The 27091-nt window shown below is 45.9% G+C and overlaps 1 protein-coding gene across 1 annotated transcript in view; it reads left to right on the forward strand.

Moving 5' to 3' along the window:
* The first annotated feature begins 302 nt into the window (after positions 1 to 302).
* The window catches only part of ZFPL1 (zinc finger protein like 1), a 137304-nt gene continuing 110515 nt past the window's right edge, over positions 303 to 27091 (forward strand). Inside the window, exon 1 of the mRNA XM_085625458.1 lies at positions 303 to 474. The gene's annotated coding sequence lies outside the window, so the exon portion shown is untranslated. The remainder of the gene's footprint in view (positions 475 to 27091) is intronic.

A 27091-nucleotide genomic window follows, 5' to 3' on the forward strand; every position in this document is an offset into this window, starting at 1 on the left:
ACTTGAAATCGTGGAGTAAATACACTGAAAAGGCTATGCACGAGAATCCCCACATTACGAGCTCGACAGCAACAATGTGCTCTGAGATCTGCTACTTCTTTTTGTCTCCGAAGAAGACAAGCAACCGGGGGATATACGAAATCCAGCCAAAATGTGGAAAAATCACTAAACGGCGAGGCGTCGGTTTGCAACAGCACAGACTGGTCCACCCCCGTGCCCTGTGTGACCCTTTCCCATGGAGCGGCACCCGCAGCTGCGCTTTCAGCATAGAGTCGCAGCGGTTGTTGTCTAACCCAGCCCGTGACGTCATCTTTACGAGCCGTTCCCGGAAGAGACGTGGCAGGAGCTGGTGAACGGTGGAATGCTGGTGTTTACGAAGTACTGGTGGGAGTCAACCCACCTCTGATACCGGAATCAAACAGAGCAGCGCCCCGGTAAAAGGAGTGTCAAGTCGCGGCCGCCCTCGGGTCTGAGGTTAGTATTGCGTCCCTGTCTGACAGGGGATCAGTTGAGACAGAAGAGTCGGATTGACACTTGCACAGGAGTCTTTCACTATTGAGCCTGGGTAAATTGTGGCAGTGGCATCTGGTGCTAATATTGATTAACCCTCAGGAAAATCTTGATAAAAAATATTTACCGAAGTACGCACCCAGAACCAAAACTGTATTGTAAAAAGAAGCACTCTCATTGGTATCGTTTGAGTACTGTGGAAGATGTCAAAATACATTAGTACTGAAAAATATGCCATGCAGAGCCCTGCATATGGGGAGGAGAGATAACGCTCTTATGTAGTAATGTGACAACTAATAATATCACTGGCTTCTAGTATCAGGAAATGTAAGTGATGTTTCTGGAATGCAGGTCCTGGTGAAATGATGATCCACTGTTTTCTGTCAGATTAAATAATGCCAACCAAAATACAGTTCCAGCTGTCTAAATGCTGATCCTCTAAACGGTCCCTTCTCGGAATAGTGTTCGATAAGTAATATTGCCAACCATAATGTAGTGCCAGGGAAAAATAAACCTTTGGGACGCAGGGTAAAGATAAAGAATGCCTCTGAAATAATGAGGGGTTGCTGGCGGTGGGAAGTAGGTACGTTTTACATGTACAGTTCTCTGCATTTAAAAATAATACCCAAGAAAAACACATCCTGAGTGACAACCATCATTTTAATTTTAAAAGGTCAGTTAGAGGTGAATGTAAACCACTATAAAAAGAAAGCTGAACATGAATTCAATCATGAAATATGTTAATAGTTAACATATTATTGACCTACACAATATTAACTTAGTGAATGTGGTCAATTTTATTGGATAACCAGATTCGAGTTTCCAACATGCCTCTCCATACGTGCGTTCACATGGCGCTTAATGTCGTATTTCTACCTTTGCAGCATATTCCTGATGTTGATCATCCCAGAATTCTTATTGTAGATTACAGGGTGCAGAGTTATGTCTTTTAAGGAAATATATCCCTATGTACTTATGTCACTTCTGTACAAGATGTTCACTGTTGTACATATCTTTGATCCTTGTAACTGCTCCCTGTAATTTGTCTCACTCTGTACCGCGTGTTTCTGAATTATCCTTATGTACTTTTGCTTCTGAATGATCTCTGAATTTCTGTTTCTGAACTGTGCTTCTCTGAATATTTTCTTTTCGCTCCTCTAATTAGTTGCTTAGGCAGGGTGTTTTTCTTAGTTGTGTTTTTGTGAACTCTACTCCTTTAATTGTTTCAATCATAGTGCTGAAGTCACATCTGTATGTACATTTCACCCTTCTTGTGTTTCTCTCTGTTCCTCTGAACTATGCTCACAGGACCTGCGCTCTTTGAATTATTGCCTCTGATTTGCTTACTTGCTAGTTGTATCACATCCTGTCTAGCATCTAGTTCGGGATTACGTTCTAATGATATTTCTTTTTGTATCGCATAATAGTGTTCATTTGATTGTGTTCTTCTGAATTGAATAGAAATTAATTGAATCAGAATAGTTTGCATTATTCCCTTAAATTGTTGCTTCTGTAAATACTGCTTCTCTGAATGGTTTCCCCAGCAATGTGTTTGTGTCTGATCTGAGCCGACCTATACATCATAACTGTGTTTTCTCTATGTTGTTTTAACTTTCTACTCATGTAGACTGTGTTTTTCCAAATGGCCCTCCTCTGATATGTGTACCTGTGAATTCCTCCTAGCTCTTGAACTAGTATCATATCACAGTGGGTTTGCTCCTCCTACACGTGTTTCTCTGAATCCTCTCTTCCCAGATTATCTCTATCTTTATCACTTTCCAAGCTGAAGTGTCACTGCATCACATTCCTTTATTTGGTCTCTCTGCGATTTTTCCAGAGACCTTCCTCTTCTTTGTCTGTTCTCTGCTTTTACCAGTGTGGGTCTTGGAACCTGTCTCAACTCAAATTAAGCGCCTCTTGTGCTGGCACCTCTGCAATTTCACAGGGATATTTCTGGACTCCACCAAATTGCAGACAGTTTCTGTGAATCGTGCAGACACAATTTATCCTTCAGGGGTGTGGAATTTAATAAAATCTCATTATGTAAGAGCTCTGATATAGCCTCTCTGATTATTCCAGGGCTCATATCATTGTAGGGTTTGACTACTAGCAATATCCTTATGTTTCCACATATCTACATACTGGTGCTGAAGATAGTGGTAAGCAATAGCTTCAGGGTTGGCATGCCCTTTTGAGTTTATGAAACCTACTAACTCGCATGTTTTAAGGGTTTTACCAACTCTTCTCTTAACTTTTCCCATACTGAGAAAGGTTGGAAATTTACTCCTGACAATGGCAGACGTAAAACCTCTTCCAGGGCAAGGAAAAAAAGTGGCTGGAGGGAAAGTGAACTTGCAAACACTGAACAGATTTTCGTATGAGCAACTCTACACATTCATATTTGCTCATGCTAAAATGCAGTTCACAGATATTTTCTAGGAGTTCTATTTCTTAGCCTACTTATGTAAATTCTTGTGATTTCACGAAAGCTGTAAATCTGCACTTAATGCAAGGACATATACCATGGGTGTACTTTTAAGACTTTCTTTAATAATTGCACCCCTAATTAGGTCTGGCGTTAACCATGACCTTTTGTATTTATGACCTTTTGTGTTTATTAAAAGTCTCTCTCTCTCTCTCTTTTCCCCCTCCCATTTTTAGGTCTCGCTTAGTGTTGCAGCGCGAATGCGCTGCCATCGCTTTGCGAGGCATGCAGTATACACTATAGTGTGGAAGCTTTGTGGAAGCTCTGCCCACTCTCCGGCCCATCTTCTTCATTGGCTTAGGTTATAAATGCTGCCTTCCGATTGGTTTTAAGCTTGTTTGTCCCTCCCCATGACAGCCATGTCAGTCATATGTGTCCTTCCACGGCTACGCGAATGCGCTGCCATCGCTTTGCGAGGCATGCAGTATACACTATGGTGTGGAAGCTTCGTGGAAGCTCTGCCCACTCTCCGGCCCATCTTCTTCATTGGCTTAGGTTATAAATGCTGCCTTCCGATTGGTTTTAAGCTTGTTTGTCCCTCCCCATGACAGCCGTGTCAGTCATTTGTGTCCTTCCACGGCTACTGGCCCCTTCACAGCACAGACTACATTCTTCCCTATTGCATTGCCAATGCTTATTTATCTTCTCCTCCCACTTGGTTTCATGAGAAGGCTGGCTCTCCTTAGGAACAGCTGCTTACCCTGCCTTTCCGTTTTAAGTGCGAGTGAAAACAGGCCTGTATATCTTTTCACAGCGCCTTCCTCATGTTTACCATTGTGTGCCTTTAATTTGATCAGCATGGTGCCCTACAGCTGCTCCAATTACCAAAGGGCTGAATGCTGTGGAGACCGGCTGATTTAGCTGTCCTTGAAGAATCTTTTCTTCCGATGGAGCGTGCACTTCACAGTGCGCCCGGGGCACCAGCATGGACCAACTAGAGTACTCTCACATCAGCAGGCACGCTACGGTCCCCCCCCCGGGGTACATGCAGGGGCAATGGAGGCTGCGCACTAGTCTGCAGGCAGGAAGATGCATTATCAAGTCATTAAACTAAATGGTAACCCTGCCACTAAGAGCGTTACTGGTGCGACTCGATCGCCTGTCTGACAGTTCACTGATTTATGATCCACTGCCAGAGCAGTAAATAGGAGGGAGAGGAATTGTCTCTTTTCCCCTAGACTGCCCCTTTAAGCAATCTGGAACCTTGGCAGCTGTGGACTTTACACCTCGTTTTTAAAAAAGCGTTTTCATGTTTAAATTATAATTTCTTTATTTACTACTCCAAGATTAGCCTTAGCATCTTGGAACAGTTTTTGTTTGGATTAAGTGCGAGAGTGAGATGGTGGATAACTGTTGTGGGCCTTGAAAACGCGGCTATGGCTTTTCTCGTGCTTTTCTGTTTTTTTTGAGCAGACAAGACAGTGCCTGGGTGCATGTTTGCTAAAAGAATTTATATGACCATCACGCGGGGATCAGATAAAAGATTGGCTTGGATTCTCATCTCTACCAGCAGGACCATTCGCGTAAAACATTACTTTCTGATTTGGACGGAGATTTATTGCCTTCTGCTGTCCATTTAATGCAGACACCTTTCAACCAAAAAGAAATTAGAAGCAGTAACTGAAAATAATAGTCTGTTGTAAGTGGCACAAGGCATGCGTGCCATATTTGATTTAAAAGTAAAAACACTTTCATATCGGTCTGGCCTGCTGAGCTTGCGGGGAACTACTACATTGTATAAATCTGTTAACGTCCTGAAGCAAGCAGCAACCAAGTCACTATGTCACAGGTGACAGCGTCTATATCCAGCAAAGCACATAAAGTCTCTCCAGAGAATGAGTAGGAGGTCTGTCAATAAGGATCATTGACTGCTGCTTCCATATTTCTACAGGCTGTAATGTGCTGTGCCGGACACGCATAAGAAGGATATGTGTCAGGGGAGGGTTTTTCATTTTAAGGTTTTCCAAATCTGTTGAACTTTGCACATTCTTGTCTGTGTAAGTGCCCTCAACATCTTCCTTTATTTAATTTTGGGTTTTGTAAAGCGGTGCGTGCTACTGTAACACATCTCATCTTTTTGATTAGAGGGGATGCAGTTAGGTTACTTAGATGCATCACGTAACTTTCAACCTTACACATAATTGCATGTGCCAGTGTTGCTTTTTCAAAATTACTACATTGGTACACTGAGTCCATGGTATGCATCAGTACCTGGGACTTGTTGGAAAGGGAGACTCAAGACTGGTCCTTCATATATTATCCCCAGCTGGGTAAGAAGGAAGGTTTGGAAAGAATATAGAATGAGAACCATCAATGCTGCATACACAAGGTAAATCGGAGGAGAAAAATCACAAAATGAACCGGTGCTTCTCCTACTCAAAATCAAACATGGGAGAAGTGTTTTCAGTTGTGTCTGGCACTTTTCTAGGTCACTTTTGAGTCTGAGGTGATGGAGAGTCTAAAAGAGTGTGGATTCTCAACGCTGTATGGATCTGTCTCTGAATTTTCTGCCTCTTGCTGGTCAAAGGGCACGCAGATTTAAATGTGACCAACCTCATATCCTAGGTGGCTGGCATAGCTGGTGATCCCAGGAGAGATTTGCAAGAATGTAGGCCTACAGTATCTTGTACGCTAGGCACATGGTCATGTACTGCACTATCTGTCTTTCTAGGAGCCTTTACATGTATTTCAAAGCTGTTGCAATATTCTTGTGCCGCCTCATTCTAAATATTGTTAGGGAAGAATCTGCTTAAAAGCACACCCTTAAAGCAAAATAAGAGTAGGGATATGTCAAATACATCAAAAAGACATTTCCTTGAAATGGATCTGCAGGTTGTACTCGTAAAAGTCTTTGTAGATTTCACAAATAGCAATGACCAAACAGGATGCAGAAGTTGGCAAGATTTCCCCAAAACTCCTCTTTATTGATTGTGGACCGATTTTCAGATAAACGTCCAATATCCAAGGCAACAGACGTTTATGTTGAAGTGTGCTGGAATGTATCTACGGTGAGCACTAAGTAATTTATTGTTATTTTTCAGGGGCCCTAAGTTACCCTTCGAACTTTTGAGTTGCAAATGATGGTGTTATTTGGAGGGAGGGTGAGGAAACTGAGTTGTGGTCTAAAGACAGCATCTCAGCTGGTGTTATCGCTTGTAATCTAACCTTTTCTTAAGAGAAACCCTTTAATAGGCTAGTTTTCTTTTCTAATGATTATACAAATACCCAGTCACATTACTGACACCACAGCTAGTTCCTTTAGACATAGTCCAACATTAGAATGCTGGGACAGCGGCATGGATTGACTGTTCTCAACGGCCTGTTAAAACCTGTTGGCCAGGAGATTGTAGTTGCAAGGACAAGGTAACAAACTGTAGGTGCTAATAACATGGATCTGCACCTCCTATAGGTGAACATGTGTGAGGTGTGTTTAGGCCTCTTTCTGCAATGGGTTAATCGGTGTAATTTGTAGTTGCTGGATGGTGGGGTCTGTGATGGAAAGGACAAGGACAGAGGTATTGGTTCCCCTAATAAAAATCACAGATGGGCCTCTCTTCCCAGAGGAAAGGGCCAGGTCTATGTCCCGCCTCAAGTCTGCTTAAACACATCTTAATCAACATTCTATTGGCAATTACAAGCACAAATCTTTATTACCTACAAGTGAAATGATGTCATGATTGTTTTGAATTCACAGCCGTAAAAACTGCTTACCAGCTACAGCATTATTACTCATAGGTTTAGTCCCTACTCGAGAGATATTCATGTAGGCTGCAAGTCACTACCTGAAATTCTAGCTCACCAATACACCTTCAATTCTTTTTTTTTTTTTTTAAAACCTTTATTTGTGCATAGTGAAAGAACAAATACGGGCCTACAACCATCAGGCCGGCCACAATACGGTTGAGCACAGAGACAAACAATACATCTCCTGTGCGGCAAGGTCAAGATTAGCAACGATTCAGGGTTCATACACTGGAGGGATCCTTGACACCGAGGGAAGGAGAAGTGAAGGTTAATTTTAAGGTTTTCAAAAAAATTTTTTATCGAGAATAAAGTCAGTAAAGGATAGAAACAAGGAGATTCGAGTCCGCAAGTCGGCTTCATACACTGGAGAGCAGCAGCATCATTAAAACAGCCATAGAAAATCTCATACAGTAAGGCGATGCAATTAGATAACAGGATCATCACAGTAGCAAATACGCACCCCCTAAAAGCCGCCCCCACTCAATCCACCCCACACCCGGACCCCGAATCGAAACAAGTATAGCGCAGAGACATGAAAGAAAGAGGCCCATAGAACTAAAAAAACAGTAAATTACCCCCCCACCCTACACCAATGCGGAGGCTATGGCCTACCCCCCCCCCAGCATAGTGCCTGTCGCCCAATGAACCCGAAATATAGACGAGAGAGAAAGTAGGAATAGAGTAAAGAAACTAAGAGAAGAAAGAAGAGAGGAGGCGGGGAGGAGCCCACGTATCCTCAGGAGCGCCCGACACCACCGGCCAACCAAGCCTCCACACACTGAAACCCCACTACACCCGAAGGCGGTCGTGGGAAGATAGCATGTAACACCACGGAAATGAAGGCAGACAGATCGCGACGAGTGCGCACAACATAAGTAGACAATTCCCGTCCCAGTCCAGCCCGGCCGTGAAGCCATGATGATAGAAAGTAATCTAGCCCTGGCCCGATCGCGGGCATACGATTAGACCCGCCCCCTCGTGAATGCCCCTCATCCCGAACAGACAAAGACAATATGGCCACTTGGGAGAAGATGGAGAAGTAGAGTCACAAAATGGCCGCCGATCATCTATGGAGGTCCCCTTGCACACCATATAAAATCCAGACCTGGCTTGTAAAGTACATGAGTTCCACATAAAAGGAGTCATAGGCCACCGTGGACGGTTACTCGAGGTCGTCAGGTGTAGTTCAGCTGGAAACTCCTGCGGGCACGGTGAGGCAGGCAACAGCAAAGCAGGCAGCAATGACCGGGGAAACAAAGTATCTGCCATTGAGCAGGAGAGCGATTGATCCCGGGCGCCGGGAAAGCCAGATGCAGACACCAGTGTAGCACCGTTATACCCAGTCGTTGCTTCCCCGCAGGAGGACCACAGCACTGGCAGACTCACGTCTTGTTGATCACAAACGGGGCGCTCACGGCCCGCAGCAGACAATGTAGAGTCGAACCGCTCACTCAGCGTTTGCAAGCTGACACACAATTGCAGACGAAAGTCCCGCAGGGCAGCCAGAACGGAGCCGTATGTCAGCGGAAGCTGCGTCCCCCCAACGGCAGCAATCCGGGACGGCACTGGGGAGCTGGAGTCTGGTAGAGGGAGGGCGAAGCGGGCAGCGGGCGAGACCGGAGCATCTCCCCCCAGCAGCGAGCAGGCAATCAGCGCCATGTTTTACCGTTGAACGGTACCGTGGCCAGGGGGGGGGATCGTGACAAGGAGGCAATTCCCAACAGGTCTGCGCCGCAACAGGTGAAAGCCAGCAGTCTCTTCCCCTCCCTCGGGCTCTCTTTGCAGCCGACTAGACCATAGAAGAAGGGGGTCTGCAGCCTTCCACGACGTGGTCCACAGAGCGGGGTAGGAGACCCGCCACACCGGGGCTTACCCTCTGGCTCCAGCCCGTCAGATGCAGGGTACAGGAGGTGTCCGGGCGTCTCTCTCCCGGCTCTTCTGGCGACCGTACGTGGCGTGAGGCGGGATCGGGACCTCGGGCTCAGATTTGCACCAGCGGGTCCGGTGACTGCGACGCTTCCAGGGGGCCGGCCGAGGCCACAGTAGAGCAAGGGTCCAGGGCGGGGAACAAAGGCACCAAAAACTCCGGCATCCGGGCGGGCTAAGACTTCGGGAAAGCGGCGGCGCAGTCAGCGCGTCGTCGCACGCGTTGCACCTCGAAAATCGGCAAGGATAGGAATCAGGATGATAGTCCGAGGCCAAGGGCCGACGGAGCCGGGCGCTCAAGCGACTGCTCCGGTCGCCATCTTGGCTCCTCCTCACACCTTCAATTCTTGAGCTTGTGATCATCCTCCATCCCTCCACTATGCTTATCTATCCTAATAACATACAAACATATCCACGGCTCAAATTAATGTCATATTTCACTATACTAATTCACCACTAACTCTTTATGGGTTCTGGAGTAGAGTGTTACTCACCGAAAAAGGGCTTTGACGCCAAGTTATTCAAACAGTGTAATGCCACATGTGTCATCAGCCTAGCCAATGGGGCTAAGTAGCATCGGTAGTCATAACATAAGTTCATTATACTATCCCTACTTTCAGGCCTTAAAACCCCCCAAAATCCCGGAAGTGCCTCAAAGGAGCATTGGTTGTGCTGCATTCCGAGTGTACCTATGCAGTGTCTGCAGATCGTCAGACTGTCACTGCAGCAGGAGGCCACCACCATGGAGCATTTTCAAGGGGCGTGACAGGAGCCCATGCTACCAGGAGGGAGGTGGCTTTACCTTTCAGCTCTATGATGAGGTACAGCTGCTGCACTTTCAATTTATAAACTGAGATGCTGTCAACAATACTGTTATTGTAACACCCAGTGGTTGAAGTCGGATGCAGGAGGGGTTGAGTTACTACTGTCCGTGTTTCAGTGTTGTCGGAAACAGGTCAGAACTGTTTACTTTCGCTTTGAATTAAATAATCTTTGGAGAATGTAATGCAGCCAGCGCAGCAATATACCATGGCTAATACGTGGCCCAACATAGCATGATCTTGCAAAATAAAACCAATGCAGCATGCTATCGGGTGCGTTTGGAAGGAACTGTGCTTGTTAACTTCTGGCTAGAGTTTTTAGAATGTAGAGGGAGAAGGCATCCTGGCTTTCTTGCTAGATATGTGCTAAGATTTGTATTGTGTGCAATACCAGCTTTTTATTTACCTAGCGGTCAATTGGTCCCATAATCCCAGAGTGACTTCCAGGCAATCCTGTCTTTTTCAGGCCCTTCATGTTTAATACATTATCTTTGATACTCACCAGTAAATGTTCTAGCACCCAAGATAATATGGTGCATAGCTAAAAATGTATAAGGTCCCAAAGGCGAGACCGGTTGCATTGCAAATGCTTGTTTTTCTTGGCTGGCTTCGCTGTGAGTAACAGTATTCTGCTTTTTCACAAGGAGCCTAGCGGCACACAAAGTAGTTTTATTCAGTGCCAGGAACTACTGTGACAATCTATGCTTTTTGAGACCAAAAACAATTTTTGCTTTTGCCAATGTATGATATAATGGTGAGGGCCCGGCAGCTCCCACACCAATAAGATTTTACAATAAGCATTGAAAATGCAATAGGTCGCGCCTTTGATTAAGTTAAACGCCATTTGCTTTGCTAATGGTATTGTATAGCAAAGCAAATGGCTTTAACTTAATGAAAGGCGAGACCTATTGCATTTGTAATGTTTTTTATTTTTTTGCGAGTTGTTCCGACTGCATGCATGGTACCTGCCAAACCCAGCCGTATTCCTCAGAGAGTTGGTGAAACGGATGCCGTCAGTCTTTCTCATGAGGACGAAAGTGGCTTGCTGGTGACTACATTGCACCCGCTGGAGTATGGTAGTAAGAAGGGGAAAATAATCTGTCAAATTTTGTGCCCTGATGTGAAAGATTTTTACGCCAGATATGTTTTTTTTACAAGAATGCCATTACAGTGCAGCGCCAAGCACTGATGGAACGCACACAGGTACAGCGCCAAGCACTCATGGTAATAACACACCTTTGTGTTAATTGCAAAGTGATGCAAAGTTTTATATTTACCAGTTTTCAGTCAATCCTTATCCTGGATATTTTGCAATAATGAAACGCCGAGCTTAGCAGTTCCATGGCCTGCAACTGTGTTACTCAAGATAAAACGTTACAGAACACAGGCTTTGAAAACAGTTTATCTTTTCATATGTACTCTCGAGAAGAGTCGCAATTGCTCCAACTTTTATCTCTTCCAATACAGAACTAATGCTGTAGTTTGATTGTACCAAGCTTCAATGTGCTCATGCAAGTAAAAGACGTCATGCACGAAGGTGCGCTGGCTATATATGTATAGTGTAAATGTTTAACCTGCTGTATTGCACTGCAAGCATGGGGAATAAATGAGGGCTTGTATTTAGTCAGTAGAAGAAACCTACAAAGAGAACTTAATTTCCTATCCACCATCTGCACAGAAAGGGACGTCACTGGATTTCCGATCATCCATCCATCGTACAGGAAGTGACATAACTGGTTTCCGATTCCCGCCCACGGCACCCTGCACTCCTTCTCTTTCCCACAAACTACTTAATGGCAGCTGCAAAACAGATGATGAAAGGATGCGTGCAGCAGGCACAGCTGTGCCTATCTGCAACTGCACCGTGTCCAGCACCAGGGACCCTGGTTCTGTCCCAAGCCCTGCTACCGTGCTGCAGTCCTCTGTGCTTTCAGGCCCGGCTGCCGCTCACCGCACTGCTGCCACACTGCACCCCACAACGTTGAACATGTGTCTCCTGCAAGCTCTTATGATCAACCACTCCTACGCCAACAGCATCCAGCAGCCCACTTGCCAATAGCTCCAACTTGCGAAACGCGAGACCTATTGCATTGCAAATGCTTGTTTTTTCAACTATGGCAATTACAGGAAATTAAAGAGAAGAACTTTTTAATTAAAAAGTTGTTAAGAAAAATACAATTTAATCTTCATCACCAAATATGTATGTAGAGCCCCAAGAGATACAGTGGAGCAGATCTGCCACAAAGTACAATAACACAACCATTTGCAATGCAATTGGTCTCCCATTAGTGAAAGTTGAAGTTAATGGTGTTGTAAATGACAATGTCTTTTGTTTATGGAGTGGATGTATGTAGTGTGGAGTTTAATTATATGGATTGGATTGAACTTGTTAGTTGTGGAATTGTGTGGGGTGGAATAGTGTGTTTGTGTGTGTGTGTATTTGTGTAGTGGAATTATGTGGATAGTAATTATGTGGTATTAAATTAGCTGGAATTATGTAGAATGGGATTGCGTGTTATGGAGTGTAAATATGTGTATTGGTATGTTGTCTTGTGGGGTGGTATGGAGTGGAATTTAATAATGTGGTGAGGTGTTGAATCGTGTGACATGATGTTGAATTTTGAGGTGTGGATTGGATGCATTTGTTGTGTAAGTGTGTTGATTTGAATTATGTGGTGAGGTGTTGAATTATGTGGTGCAGAATGGCAGTGTGTGGAGCTGAATTGCATGGCGTGGAACTGTGTGGTATTTTGAGTGAAATTATGCTGATCGGAATTATGTGGCATGGTGTAGAGTGTATTTGTATGGATGGTTGCTATGTGGCATAGCGGTTTTATGTGAGATGTATTTATCTGGTATTTAGTAGAGTGTAATTAGGTGGCAATGATTAATGTGCACATATGTGCAAAGGCTATATTGAATGTACTTTATTATCCTTTATGAATAACGGTAAAAACAGCTGTAGGAGGACTGTCAAAATTATATGTGTTTGCAGGGCCTGTTTTAGCCTTAGTAAGTTGTTGGATGCAAAGTTACCAGACAGAAACCGCCACAACATTTCCAAAAAATAAATAAAGACAGATCCTGGAGATGCTGCCAGAAAGAGTACTTAAATGAAGAGTTTCAGGTGATATTACAATTTGGATGCAGCACTTTGTTTTTTAGGTCTCGCCTGACCCAGCGCATGCGCTGGTCTGGCGAGACTTATTGAGAGGGCTCCAAAAAGTGCTACCAGGCCAGCCTAGAGCTACAGTGCATGTGCGCGGGCGCGCGCGCCGCGCTTTACACCGATTACTTTCACTTTCGCGGCCCCACGGTCGCTTTGATGTTTGATCGCGATCACTTTCACGGCCGGCCGCTTTGCATAGCCAGTAGGTCTCGCTTTTGGGACCTTATAAGTATTTAGTTATGCAACTGTTGCATGGCTAAACACTTATAAGGTCCCAAAGGCGAGGCCTATTGGCTATGCCAATGCTTGTTAACAGTTCTTTTTATTAAACATCATTGACATAATTCACCATTGACATTCACGAGCAGTAAACCTTACAAGTTCCGAATTTCCAATCTGGTACACAGTAAATCAATTCACATTTCACAATGTAAGACCGATCAAGGGGTCTCAAGATTCTTCAGCTCCATGCAAAGGAGTCGGTGGAGTACAGATATCACCTCTGTAGTGGTTCCATGGCCCCCACACTCTATTCCATTTCCCAGGGCACCCCCTTACAACATAAACCAACCTCTCCCTGAACATACACCAGTCCAGGTCCTCCTTCCACCTCCCCAACGTGGGTGATTGACGGGCCCCCCAGTGCTGTGTGATGTTCCTTTTTGCAATCATTAATGCCAGAGTTGCCCATTGTGTAGCATAGGAGATGAGATCAGTGGGTTCCCAAATGTTTAAGAGACATCTGCGGGTCTCGGGCTGCAGGTCAATATGGTGTACCTCCCGTAGAGTGCGATGTATGGCTTGCCAGTAAGACCGTATGTGTATACAGTCCCATATGATGTGTATAAACGTGCCGACCTCCCCACACCCACGTCTGCACTCCCCATTATCTGCTCTGCTCACTGCCCATGCGTACCAGGCGCGGCTCCGTGATGTAGATCCTGTGCAGAATTTTGAGTTGTACTAAGCGTAGCCTTGCCTGGACTGCTACTTGTCTCGGGGAGAAGACCGCAACCTGCTAGTCTTCCTCGTCCAGTTCTAGACCATCACTAACCCATTTCTCCTTCAGCGATTGTAGCGGATCTTCCATGTTATTAATCAGTTTTTTGTAAATCAGGGAGATGGTCTTCTCTGGGAGATGGCCATCAAGTAGGGGGGAGGCTTCCGGGAGCGTGGATTTGCACTTGACGTGTGTGAGCAAGGCGTGCCGTATTTGAAGTTACCGATAATATTCGGCATCCGCCAATCGATACTGCTGTTGGAGGGAGGCAAAAGGAAGAATAGTCTCCTTACCCCAGATATCGTTGATCTGTGAGATTCCGATCACGTCCCATTTGTCAAAGCACTTGAATTTCCACAGGTTTCCCAGCCTCTCAGAGTTCCACAGTGGAGTTGCCAGGGTAAGTCTGCTATCCCAACCCAACTGTTTGTTTGCCACATGCCAAACATGAACTGAATGAGCAGTCGGTCCTGTGAGAGGGTACCTGCGGGGTCTGGCATAAAGCCATCTGCTGTACTCTATTTGGAAAGCTGGAGACTTGCGGTTGTTGACAACGACCTGGGCCATGGGGCTGGAGTACAGCAGGCGGACGCAGCTCTTAAAGTTGGGACCAAATCCCAATTTGTCCAGCACGGCGAAGAGATATGGCCATTCGACCATGTCCAATGCCATGGTAGCGTCTAGGGATACCAAGATGGCGGACTCTAGGATGGTTGGTACTCTGCCCACCACACCATGTAAGCGGCGTAATTTGGGATGCAGCACTTTAAACCATCCCTTGCCCATGACTTGGAAAAGAAATAACTTTTTAAACATAATTTAGGTGGTGAATGCAGATTTAATGAATAAAGCTTCAGCAGCATTTCAAATGTTTACAAATGCAAACTCTAAACATGTTTCTTGAAATAGGATTAGAACTCAGACATACAAAGTGCACAGAAATCTAAATACAAAGTCTTGATCTGCTGGTGTGCTGGGTTTATGACACTGCCCTGGTGACATTACATGTGAAGTCTAATGGCTCACTGTAGGAAGGTGGAGTAGCAGACGCAGCCATAAATCTCGGCAGGGAGCTCATTTATGGAAAAGAGCCACCTAGCGAAGCAAAGAGGCCCAGCTCGGCAGGTGCTCATGTGAGAAAATAAATAGTTGTTGTGTGTGAAAAGTATGGCATAGCAGAAAGAATACAGAGTAGCAGGACAGCATGCCAGGTCCGTCATGTGGGGGAAGTGCAGGGAGCATAGAGGCACACTGGCGAGAGAGCCATAAAAGCACAGATTTGGGGGGGAAGAGCAACAAAAGGGAGACCTCTGAAACAGCCCTGCCGCTGCGCATTGGGGTTGAACTAACGCCAATTAAGTCATTTTCCCCTCATTCTAGCACAAAAATGAGAAGCATTGAGCAATAGATCTTACAGGCTATAAATAAATGAATAGTGCGTTAAACACAAAACATGTACAACAAAAAGCACCCGTAAATGGTGCCTGAAAATGAAGTGACCGTTACGTTTAAAAATCGGAATGTTTTTATTTATGTAGCTAAAAGAAAGCCCTGCTTTGTTAATTTGCACACGCGCAGTGGCACACAATAATGGGTGCAGACTGCAAATAAACAGCGTGGTGCATGGTGAAATTTTGAAGAGTGCTTCACGTTTGCATTTAACCTCGAGACAAACGCTTTCGAGGAATACGAACCGCTGCAGTGCTGGGGCCAAGGTGCCCTCTGTTAGCCTCGGTCAGGGGCACACACGAGTGCACCATTAAAGACCCCGGCAGTGGGGTAGCAGGGGGGGAGCGAGGATCTGCAGCATGCAGCTGAAGTGCTCCCTCGAGTCAAAGTGCAGCAGCAGTAACCTGAAAAGTGTGAGGAACAGCGGCTACTTGCTCAGGCACACGAGGTTTTGCGTGCAGCTGGGGCCGGGAGAGACGCCCGAGGAGCCGGCCCAAGTACTAGGAGATTGAAAAGAAGTGGCACAGCAGGCCGCCCATGCGCAGCATTTCGCTCGACTCCTCTAAGTAACAAGATGAAAACACAAAACACAAATGTGAAACCATGATGGAGTAGCGTTTATTGCAGTTTTATATAGTGCCAACTCCACACAAATATATTGGATCACTGTGCATAAGCACCGGTTAAATTACACAAGATCACATTCATGTTTTGAGGCACGGGATGAAGTGATGTGCCCAGAATCACAGGATTTTGAGCACGCCGAGATTCAATCATGGTTCTCAAATTCCAAATTCTGCAGTTCTGGTTGTAACGCCACAGTCAACCCTGCAGCTGTACAGACATGGAGATTAAGACGCACAGCGCAATTAAAAAAGCGCGGTCCCGAAAGTGAAAGAGGACCGCGCTTCAGCCGGAGCATTGGGATCTCTTGTCTTTATGGGACTATGTGTTTCTAATTAGAAATATATCACCAGGAGGACAAAGTTCCTACAGGCGGGTGCAAAAAGTCACCCTAGCCCTAAAAGAGGAAAAAAGAGAGTGAAAGAGTTCCTAGTTAAAAACCCACTCAGGTCAGTGGAAGACCACTCTATGTCCTCTGTTGCCCTCACACACCCCGAAAGGTGTCATGCTTCACCTTTGAAGCATGACACCTTTCGGGGTGTGTGAGGGCAACAGAGGACATAGAGTGGTCTTCCACTGACCTGAGTGGGTTTTTAACTAGGAACTCTTTCACTCTCTTTTTTCCTCTTTTAGGGCTAGGGTGACTTTTTGCACCCGCCTGTAGGAACTTTGTCCTCCTGGTGATATATACTTAGTCTAGGGAGCATGGACACTGGACCTTTTTTTAGCTCCCAGATCCCTCCTCTTTTTTGTGATTTTTATTTCTAATTAGAAACACATGGCCCCATAAAGATAAGTAAGTGCTTTGCGACAGCAGCAAAGCAGGCGACCCAGTCCGGATCGGAGGGCAAAGGGCATCCACCAAACACCCTAATTTCCAATGGCAGGCCACCGTTTAGTATACACGGTGATGCCAGCCAATAGAAATAAGGGGCAGGGCTTCAAGCCCTTTTCTCAAACTCTTCATTAACAATAAATCTCAACGAGTGAGCAGCACATGCGCTGCCATGCTAGGCGAGACCTAAAAACCATGCCAAAACAAAACACACATTGACAAAACCAAAAGGGTGACCGCCAACTTCAGACTTACTGGCTTTTCCAAAGCTTGCTTATTTTTATGTTATGCTGGTATCTTTGAGACCACAACAACCTATATATAGGTCTTTTACCAATCCAGTGCTATAATTTTATGCCAGCTAATTTTATGCTTAAAAGACTTTACAGTAGAAAGGGCAAGCTAATTTTGCTGCTTTCTAGCTCAGTGTGGATGGCACTGTGCTTATCCTATGCTTAAAAACGTTACTAAAAAAGCAAACCTACGAGGTGAGCAGATTCAGAGTGTTGCTGATGTTGCAGGATACTCTATGTAGGAGCTGCTATCCACCTACACTTGAGATCTACCCAGAGTTCCTTGCTTCATTTTTGTATAATTTATGTGGCACTCTAACCCTTAAAGGCTATTGTTTTGATATGTTCTACTTCTTTCATTGTGGCTGTGTGGTAGCAGGGAGTATGGAGGTAGTTATTTTATTCAGGTGATCTTTGGCATTTAGTATTGCTCAAACTGATCTGTTCTGTTGGGACATCATTTTGTGGATTTGCACAGGGGTGAAGGTCATATTGGTGTCGGTTTATATCCCTCCTCAGCTACAAAATGTTCACTGGAAGGGATGGGAGGATTCATTAAGCAACTACCTGGGTCCTTACTTGTGATTGGTTGGGGAAATAAAGGAAAAATGTTACATTACTGGTAAATTGATGCTAAATAAATCAAACCTAAGTGTGGAGAATCAAAGAAGATTAAGTGAATCAAAATATTCTAGTCTCTTTATTACTTAATTTAAAATTGAGTAATTCCAGAGAGTTTTCCCTACAAAGTATTCGTATCTTATTTGTAGTTTTATGGGAAGCCCTGCAACTTTGCTGACTGCCGTTATCGCTGGGGAGAGGAGGAGCGGGACAGGACCACAGGTCCCAGGCTCCCCTGCGGCCGTCACAGCCGCCGACGATTGTTCCACGTGCCCGGAATCGCTTTAAAAGCACTACAGGGCTCCCGCAGGGCGGGAAGCGCTTCAACTTTGCTGACTGCTTTTATCGCTGGGAAGAGGAGGAGCAGGACAGGACCACAGGTCCCAGGCTCCCCTGCGGCCATCACAGCCGCCGACGATTGTTCCACGCGCCCGGAGGCGCTTTAAAAGCACTACAGGGCTCCCGCAGCACGGGAAGCCCTACAACTTTGCTGACTGCCGTTATCACTGGGGAGAGGAGGAGCGGGACAGGACCACAGGTCCCAGGCTCCCCTGCGGCCGTCACAGCCGCCGACGATTGTTCCACGCACCCGGAGGCGCTTTCAAAGCAATACAGGGCTCCTGCAGCGCCTGTGCAGATGGGCCCGGTGCAAAATTCTGGAAAAGCAACTGGGCTCCTCCTTATTATACTCAACCCACATTATGGTAGAGTGGTGCTCATGGTTCTCAATGGGGACGGAGAAAGTAGTCACAGAAGTGTTACATGCACTTGGAATTCACAAAATTGGAGACCTCTTTGAAGACAGTATTGTCACAAGTTGGGACATAGATGTCCAAGAATCGTCTGGATGGACCGCCCTAACTAGTTTTCAGTACTTCAGGATCCATCAGGCCTTGCACGCTCTGCTCAGCGACAAAATGCGGAAACCCCCGGAAATCCCTGCACTATCACGTCTTGTACACAACACTGTCCTAGAGAAACTAGTCTACAGGCTCTATGCTTTAGCACAGGAGGCTAGACGTCCGGCAATGCTCAAGGCATTGATAAAGTGGCAGAGAGACCTTGCGGTAACCGTAGATGACAAAACATGGCAATACTGCTGCGCTAGGAAAGATCTCTCTCAATGGTAGACATAGACTGATTCATTTTAAATACATAAATCTTGTTTACTATACACCTATGAGATCACATCACTATGGCCTACATGTTTCAGCAGGGTGTCCCTGTTGCCATATGCCCGATGCAGATTTTTCACACACTGGATGGCTTTGTCTACACGTCACTGCGTTTTGGGTAAAGATATTTCACGAACTGTCGATCATCACTGGAAAATTGTTAGACCCCGGTCCACTTCTAGCTCTGTTAGGGCTAGATAGAGATATCAGCAAAGGAGTGAGAAAATTGGTGGCTATCGAACTCCTCTTAGCTAAACGCATGGTAGTGATGAGATGGTCACGTGGCTCCCCCCCCCCCCAACTTTAGAAGCATTGCAAAAAGACATGACGTACTGTAACCCACAATCAGATGCTTACAATGCCCTCCTCCCCGATGCAGAGCCATCCTAAGAGTATTTATGGCCCTTATCAGGCTTATTTAGTAGGAAAGGAAAAAACGGTGGTGGCGGAGGGAGAACTGGAGGAGGTGCCAGAGGATTAAGGTGCTTTCTCACAGACACCATGCTATTGAGTACGATAATTTCACTATTTGGGTATTTCTACTCTTAATTCATGGTGGGGTCTAGTTGAGATTGGCTCAACATGGCTGTTAGACTGTGGTTACCTTTTGCAAATGGGATTGCTTTGCAATATGTTATCCAATTCACCTGTTCTGATTCTAGAACTAAATATTTGATCAATGTCTAAATGTTGTGACGCTCCTATCAATTGCTAATTGCACTTTGTTACCCATTGAAAGAATGAAGTTAATAAAATAAAAAGATTAAAAAAAACTAAAAAACTTAATTTTAAATATTATTAACCTGGGGAGTGGCTGAGTGGGCTTAGATGGTTGATGTCCCAGAGTAAGCTCTCAGATCCTAGGGAGATATTGCGCTGATATCCTGGTTGCTGGCTGTTATTTGGGTTCCACCGGGACAGGGAGGCCCCTGAAATCCTATTGGGAGGCCTAGAGAAGAGACAGATGCTGGTGAGGGGCGCCAGAGTTGAGCGGCCACAACTGAACGGGAATGAGAAAACACCGCGCAAAAAGGCGGCTGTCGCACAGTGTGCAACCGGGGGAGCAAGGACTTCCTGGAGGGTGGCGGAGCGTAGAAGGAGGCCACTTGCATCCTTGAAGCCTGGCGGCTGGTCCCAGGAACCTCGGTACTCTGCAGTATCCTGCAAGAAGGAGGATAGCTGGGGACTGGCAGCTTGGTCAAAGGGGCCCTGAGACAGGCTGGGCCTTTAAGTTGGCGTGGTAATCTGAGGCGGTGCAAGATGCATCCCGGAGGCCAACTGGCAGCACCTTTCACCTGGTGATCTTACGCATTGGTGCTAATGAATGGTGCACTGGGGTTCAGAAGCCGCATCTCAGTGAACTTCAGCGTATTACATGTGGTGCCCCCCTTGCCTCCTCATAGACCACAGAACATAATTCAATGGTGAGAACCAGGGCAGAGTAGAGGGACCAGAGCCCTAAACGATGCACAGGAGCCTACCCAGTTGGCCATATTACCACGGGAGGGCAGTAGAGGCTGCTTTGGAGCGCACAGGATGTAGCAGGCTTGTTAGTGGGTTGCCCTTGCAAGAATATTTGCAGACATAGCGGCAGATCAAAGGGAGGGCTTGGCTGCAGGACCCCTGTCCAGTGACTAGCCCGACTGCTCGTGCTACCTGGAATAGGAGCTGGGTCCTGGGGCAAATAGGTTGGTACCACAACCCACTGTGACTGGAACAAGGGTGACCTGCTGGAGGTGCAAGGGCGTTGAAAACTGAGCAGAGGGGAGTGGACCCTGGGTGGATTCTATCTGGATGTTAGCATTGGTTATAACAAATGCATCTGGCTAACGAGCCCTGAAAGTTTGGGTAGATGTTATACCCTATTGACACAGGACCTACACAATGCCATGAAGAGTGTCGGCCTGAGGGGCAAATTTTCCAAGCTGCAGGATACTGTTGCCACCCTCTGGACCTAAGTGATATGCATGACAACTATCTCCCAATGCGAAGGTGCTATTTGCACTTTGTGGGCTTCCCTGAGGGCTTGGAAGATGACTCACTGGAGTACTTACTTAACCAGTGAATCACAACGTAGTTACCCAAGGAGCAACTCCAACTGCATCATCGTCAAAAGGGCGCACAGATCACTGACACCTGAACATCCTCCAGAAGCACCTCCTTGTCCTTTGATTGCAAAGGTTCTGAATTATAGGGATAGAGACGGCCAGGAAGAAAGAGGTATTCGTGTACCAGCCCTCTAGGATTCTGATATTCTCAGACTACTCGGTTACAGTTGCATCACAAGTCATTTGATAGCATCAAGTAAACACTGAGGGCAATGAAACTGCAATATATTATCCTATTCCCTGCAAAGGTCAGGGTTATACATGCATCTAAATCCTTTTATTTTGATACCCCGAAGGCAGCCTGTGAATGGGCAATTGAGCAACGCCTCGTTCAATGCAATACCCTCCCATCCCAGGAAGGCCCTAGGGAGGAAAACGGGGACCCACCAAGAGCGAGTGCCAAGAGGCGCACTAAACGACGAGGCCCACAAAAGGAGAGAGATCCATAGAGGTTCATCCAACTTCTCGGCATCGGACATGAATCGCCCAGCTGCAAGGAAGAGACTCAGTCCAGTGGCCACTGGAGTCAACTGCTCTGTGTGAGACTTGGCCTCCAGCAACATACTAAGGGTCCCGGAAAGGGATTCCCTGAGGCTTAGGCTTCTCACTGACTCTACTTTTGCCGGTTCCCTTTTGCAGGAATGGGTAGAAGATGGCCAGATTGGGATATGGCAGGGACCCCTGCAGACCACCATACTTCTCAGAACTAATTTACACCCCACCATGAGGGTCTTAAAATCTAGTTCTAGGATTCATGAGACGCCGTTCACCAGATGTCCTTCTATAACAGGTAACTCACTTACTGGGTACAAAGTGCTCGTCTCTGGCTAGCTATGGCTATGACAGGTTGCTCCACATGGGTTACTCGAGGGGCTTCTAGGGGTTGGTGATCCTCTTGCATAAGCGGCTAGAAATGGTGGTCTCCCTTGTGGAGTCGGACACTCAGGGGCAGTATTTTGTATTCGAGGTAGCATTTGCTGGGGAGTTCTGTAGCTTGATTGGTTAATATGTACCTTCTCAGCTGAGGGGCCTATGTTGAAGGTGGTGCGATCAGTGGCTCTGTTGCTCCCACACGGGATAACCATTATTGGGGGAGATTGCAATGCGATAATGGCTACCCAGGTGGATTTCTCGAGAATCACTGGATCTGCCAGGGGTGTGAATTGAAGCTTACAGCATGGTCATCAGGTCTAGGATTCTGTGCATCTGGAACTGGTCAGCGATGGAGTACACTCACACATCCGTGGTTCATAAAATTATGTCTTGCATTGATCTCCTCTTTATGCCCGCTACAGATATGCTCCGTACAACAGGTACATATCTTCTACCTAGGGAAACCTCAAACCATTCTCCCATAGTCCTGCACATGGGAGGCCCGAGCCAGGAAACTGCCCGATCTGCCGACTTAGCGCATTATATTTGAATGACACGGCGGTGACCCTTTTCCTTTCACAGGAGTTGGGTGCCTACTTAGCGGGCAGCGAAAGGTCAGTGGAGTCCTTGGGGATCCTGTGGGCATCTGTCAAGGCTTACATGCGGGGCATAGCTAAATCTCACCTTCGAGTTGGAGAGAAACAGAAACAACAGCAAATAATGGTATTAGAGCCTCGTATTGTCTGACTGAAACAAGACTCAGAAGGCAAATGAAACAGAAAGCCGTCAATTAGAGATAGACCGAGCATCTCTATTACACCTTTGCCTCAATGGGGCACGCCAATGCTGGATCGCTTCAACTAGCAGCACATATGCGTAACCACAGAGGGAGATGGATGCTGTGCCTTGATTGCAGACCTGCTCCTACCAACTTTAACCATGTCTGAGAGAGAAGAACCCCCCCCCCCCCCCCCCCAGTTACCATCTGTCTATAAAGATGGGGATTGTGAGAGGCGGCATTTGATTTATATAAAGCAGGATGTCCCCTGGAAGACTGTGTTCCCTACCATCCTATTTCCCTTCTTAATAGCAAACTCAGAATTTATGCCAAAATATTAGCTAATAGGCTTACTACAGTGTTACCAACGTTGGTCCACCCAGGCCAATACTGCTTCATTCCTCAACAAAGCACCAAGCACTGTATTCACAGGTCTCATGCGGCCATAGCACACCAACATCGCCTTATCAGTCCCAACCTGTTCTTGTCAATTTTGAGAAGGCCTTTGACTCCATTGCTTGTGACTTTCTCATGAAGGTGCTTTCTCGCCTATAGTTTGGTCCCCATTTCATTTCATATGTGAGGATATTGTATGCCTGTCATATAGCTCAAGTACATGTCAGTGGGTACCTTTCCACACCTTCCTTATCCAACATAGCACCAGACAAGGTCACCCACATCCCCCCTGCTATTCGCCGTAGCAGTAGAACCCCTGGCGGCGTGTGACATGCAGGTGTGGAGGTATCTGTGGGGGCTGCATAGTGGACCGCATTGCATTATATGTGGATGACCTACTGTTCTTCCTGGCATGCCTATAGGCTAAAGGACTGAGACGCTTCCCGATCCTGGATCTCTATGGGCAGGCCTCATGTCTACACAGTAACTGGGCTAAGTCCCTACTGGTTCCCCACACGGGACATGCCGAAGTGACATCATGGCAGTCTAGGGTGCCCATTCGCAGGCCGAGCTTCCAATACTTAAAAAATACACAAACTAAGTCTACTTTCACCCCTTGCCTAGTCCCTTAATCTTGTGCCGGTGGTCTCCCAAATGCGAATGGATTTTCAGAAATGGGCCCACCTGCCGCTCACTATCCTAGGACGGTCGACCCAGCAGTAATTCGCTGAAGTTAAGGCTAAAATAATGTCCTTCCTGTGGGCGAATCAAATTTGGCAAATGTGTCCCATCCACCTTTGACGGGGGGCATGGCAGTTGCAGGCATGTGACCATATTAATGGGCTTCCCAGCTGATGGTCCACAATAACTGGATTAATGATGAATGGGTAGACCCAGCATTCAGAACCGAAATAGCCTTCATGGAGGTCGAATCCATCGTGGGCATGACCTACGGGGAGCCTGTTTCACGCTCCTTTCCGAACATCACTAGGGTGGTGTTCCTGGCCTGGCTTAGAGATTGGGTTTACTGTGGATTAGATGGGAGGGAAAGATTACCCTTGAGACTCCCTTCTGGAGGAGCCGTTGGTTAAGACAGTAGCCCAGTTGGACGGCTTCAGAAAACAGGACTTTCCAAGCCTGGACGTTTGCATATCTGCCCTCATTATTGGCCTGGGGTGGGACAATGGACTTGTGCATGAAAATGGAGAAACCCATTTATGTATCGTGATGCTGCCCCCACAAACCCAAGAAAATCTGGTAAATGGTGGGACTACTATGGACTATTATATTTGTTACTGGATTATAAACTATCTGCTACAGATGGACGTTCTTAATGTGTCTGCTTGCGAAGCACTGCTTATTATTCACATCTATACAATCAATAAAAGCAGATTTATAATAAAAAAATCATCCCTACATAGGCTAGGCCATGCAGCCCACAACGAATGTGCATAAAGAAAATTAATGATACAATCTCCATACAGTGACAGGACCCAAAATAGTGTGTGCACTGGGGCTTGCTATCCTATGTAAAAAACCAGAGCAAACATTAAACTAAGACTAGAGTATCTCAGTACGAGACTAGCTAGAAAAATAATTAAATTATTGTAATGGTTATTAAAAATCCAAATCATCGGTGACGTTTGATATTTGATAAGTATTGAGGCAAGGTAAGTTTTAGAAAGTTACCCGTTATGTGCAGTAGCCGTCAGATGGCTAATTGGCATAACCTGGTGTGAAATAGATATGAAATGCTTCCCAAGAGCAAACAATAGGCTGACCTGAACGGGCATAGACGACTCCTGAACACCACAAAATGTTCAGAATGTGGCCTAAATGCATCCTTTGACACCACATTGCAAATCCTCCTACAGGCCTGTTGAACCACATGTAACAATGGGGGCATACTTGAAAGGTAGAGAACAGGATGCCAAGACAATTCTTGTAGCTTCCTTGTCTGGTTTCTAAAGGACCCTGCTTTTAACTTATCAGATTAATGTCTCTAGGTTTGTTGCCAGTTCACTACCTGCTTCAAACTAGGTTTTAGTGTTCGATGTGGGAGGGCATTAGGATTACCATAGTACACCGCACACATTCCCCCCCCCCCCTCCCCTTCTAAGAGCCCAAGTGTAGGGTGGCAGAAGACTATTGCCATCTGGAAAATGCCTTGATGCATGTCATTTTGGGCCTGCTTGCATTAAGACAAACTGGAACTACTGAAAAAGTAGGTAGGTTTGACCCCAGAACCTTCACCCTGGCCTTTTGCCCACTAGTCACCTCATCCATTAGCTGGCACCAGCCATAAATGTGGCGCCCCCAGGCACTCTTTTAACAATTTATGGACCTGCGGAAGATTAGCGGAGCCCTGCTGGACTGGACCTTCTCCCTCTTTATGCAAGGCAAAGAAGTGGACTCCAAGGGTGACTTTTCAGACCTCCTGTGTGGCTATAGACAGACAAAAAGCTCCAAGAGGCCTTTTCATTGAGGTACCCAGCTGACCAGTGGCAACTAGATCTGGACTGTATCCTGCCTCTGCCTGGCCACTTTTGAGTCTCTAATGCACTCCCCTAAGTACCTGGAAGTATACACCTTGGGACTTAAAAGACTAAGGGGCCGATTTAAATCCTGGCAAATAGCCCGTTGTTCCACCAGGGTGACGGAGTAAATAACTCTGTTGTCCTGGTGAAGGGACCGCCCGCCATATTTATAAATGACTGCCAAGCTGGAGGTAATTTATAAAGCATTGTCAGGAACTGGCGTTATAGTGCTTTTTTTATCAATGCATTTCGCTGTTTGGTGCAGGGCTTTGTCAACATGAAAGAGCTTGGACCAGAGCTCGATACCAGACACTGTACTATGAGCATAACATGTAAATAACAAACATGCCCACTTCAACCTGATGGCCTCTATGAAGAACCTTCCTCAAGACTTCACACAGTGACTAACCTGAAAATATTCACATGGTACTCATTTTCTAAAAACAAAATATGATAATACAGGAACTCCTGGATAGACTTAATCTTACAAAGAACAATACGAGTTTTACAGAAAAGAAATTCTGTTCCAGTTTACGGAAACACGACTAACCAGTATTCACAATAGATTTTGAATCAGTCGAATTTAAGTTTATTCTTTTTTTTTTTTTTAACTGTTTTTATTGTTTTGTGCAGCAAAACATTACATTACTGATATAAGCATGTAATGACAGACATAATACAGAGGAACGAGGATAATGTCCGTGTCTCTCAAAAGCAATGTATTGTACAAAGATGCAATAGTGCAGTCCATAACGACTTCGACATTCACGTTTGGCACAGAAAGCAACAAGGCAGGTTTTAAAATACAGAATGACATTGAGCATGGCATTGACCATACATGAGGTGAAGAAACGAGCAGTAAAACACTGTCTGACAGCAACATCACAATACTAGTATATTATGCAGTGCATTGTATCACTAGGCATGTCATAAAAATAGATGAAATGTAGAAGGTATTCCAATATATGCCCTGCATACGTCCCACTCATTCTTTTACATTAATAGCACTATGGCGCCTCCGTTTCTGGAGTGTCAGTCGGGGCATCTTGTGGGTGCGCTAATAGGTAGTTTTTGAGAGGGTCCCAGATATCCTTAGGCCATGACGCCCGGGGGAGTGTTTCTGTATAGTTAGTCAGTTGCTCTTGACAATATATTAAGTCTCTAAGCCATTCTTTAAACTTGGGCGTACATCCTCTGCCCCATCGACAGGCCACGCAGCATCTAGCCAGCAGCAGAGCAGTATTGAGATAGCGGCAGTATGGTTTGGGGACAAACTTGGTGTAGCCTAACAAAGCTGTCAATGGAGTGCGCTCTAAGGAGATTGTTGTCATCTGTTCCATGGCCTCAAAGACCTGTCCCCAGTAATCACTCACCCCTGGACACTCCCAGGCCAAGTAAAGGAAGTCAGCGCCCGGGGTGCCGCATCTATCGCAGTGATCCGAGTTTTTTAATTTATATTTATACATTTTGACAGGAGTGTAGTGCAAGCGTTGTAAAATTTTTAAATGTGTGATACGCAATCTGCTACTTGCAGATATTTGCTCTGTTTGTAGACAACGGTATGTCCATTGCTCATATGTCAGTTCACTGCCTAATTCTGAGTTCCAGCATGCACGGGAGGGGCAAGGAGACTCCCCCTGTTGAGTATGTATGGTATGATAAAGCGTGGAAACCAGGTGTCCCGGCGAGGTGGCCTGCAGTAGCATATGCAAAGGGACGAGACTGAGGGGTTCCTGAGGGAACTGAT

Source organism: Triturus cristatus, chromosome 9 (assembly GCF_964204655.1).
Source record: "Triturus cristatus chromosome 9, aTriCri1.1, whole genome shotgun sequence".
NCBI classification, from domain to species: Eukaryota; Metazoa; Chordata; class Amphibia; order Caudata; family Salamandridae; genus Triturus; species Triturus cristatus.